Source organism: Olea europaea, chromosome 12 (assembly GCF_002742605.1).
Source record: "Olea europaea var. sylvestris chromosome 12, O_europaea_v1, whole genome shotgun sequence".
Classification (NCBI taxonomy): domain Eukaryota; kingdom Viridiplantae; phylum Streptophyta; class Magnoliopsida; order Lamiales; family Oleaceae; genus Olea; species Olea europaea.
Window position 1 is genome coordinate 11,342,048 of NC_036248.1, and position 1,117 is coordinate 11,343,164.

The following is a 1,117-nucleotide window of genomic DNA, read 5'->3' on the forward strand; positions in this document are numbered from 1 at the left end:
AAATATAGATAAAAATCAAATTTAGCGAGTAGTCTTCAATTTAATTTTTTTTATTAAGGAACCAGCAAGGCTCAAACCGATAGTTTTAAATATTCATCTGAAGGACTTGTTACGGGAATGCTTTTACATGGTCGTATTTAATATTCAATTGCTTATATCTCTAAAATCTAATTAACACTGTCCACACTCCACCATAATAAAAAACTTACCATTTTGTTTTCTCAATGTAATTTTCAAGATTTAATTCACACCATAAACTAAAAGATAAACTGCAGGATTGTAGTTCTTGGGCACATGACATGTTTAATCCACCTTAACGATTTTATAGAATGCCAACGAATTAAGTAAATTATGTCTTTTAAAGTAATCCAGAAATGTAAGAAATCCAATTGTTGAAGCTCAAGTCGTTTTATCTAATCAGAAATGGCATAGATGAAGTAAAATGTTGGAAGCGCTAACATATTCACAGAAAAGAGCCAAGTCAAAAAGTAAAAAACATGAGACAAGCCTGTACGATTTTTCTTTTTACAATATAAGGTGAAGATCATCACCGACTTTAAGAAAGCTCCGTGAACTCTCTAGAAAATTGGGATTCATGACTAGAAGAGACTAGAAGAATATAGAATGCATCCATGCCTGGAAGATGCTAGGAGAATCCAATTACTATCATCACCATTTATGGATGCATCTAGAATTATGTTCACCATCATACTAGAACCTTCCACAATCATCCGTTAATACCTATAAATATAAGGTGAGATTGTGTATGCATGAGTGATAAGAGAAAGTGTGTGAAGAGAGTGAGAGCAAATAGAAAAAGTGGGAAAGAGAGATATAGTGAGATAGTGTAGCGTGTTCGTGAGGAGTGTCTCCATATAATCAAAGTGTGTAAAATCTATTTTATAAATAAAATAATATCTTTCTTTAAGTCCTAAACTCTACAAATTGATATCAGAGCAAGGTGGTCGAAGAAGGATTTTTTGAGCTTCTTGAGTTCGTGAGTTTTTATAAAGCTTGCTTGATTACGAGGAGGTAAATCAAGTCACGATGAGTGACCTACAAGTGATAGGCGGTGTAAAGAAGCTCAACAATCATAATTACACCACTTGGCAAACTT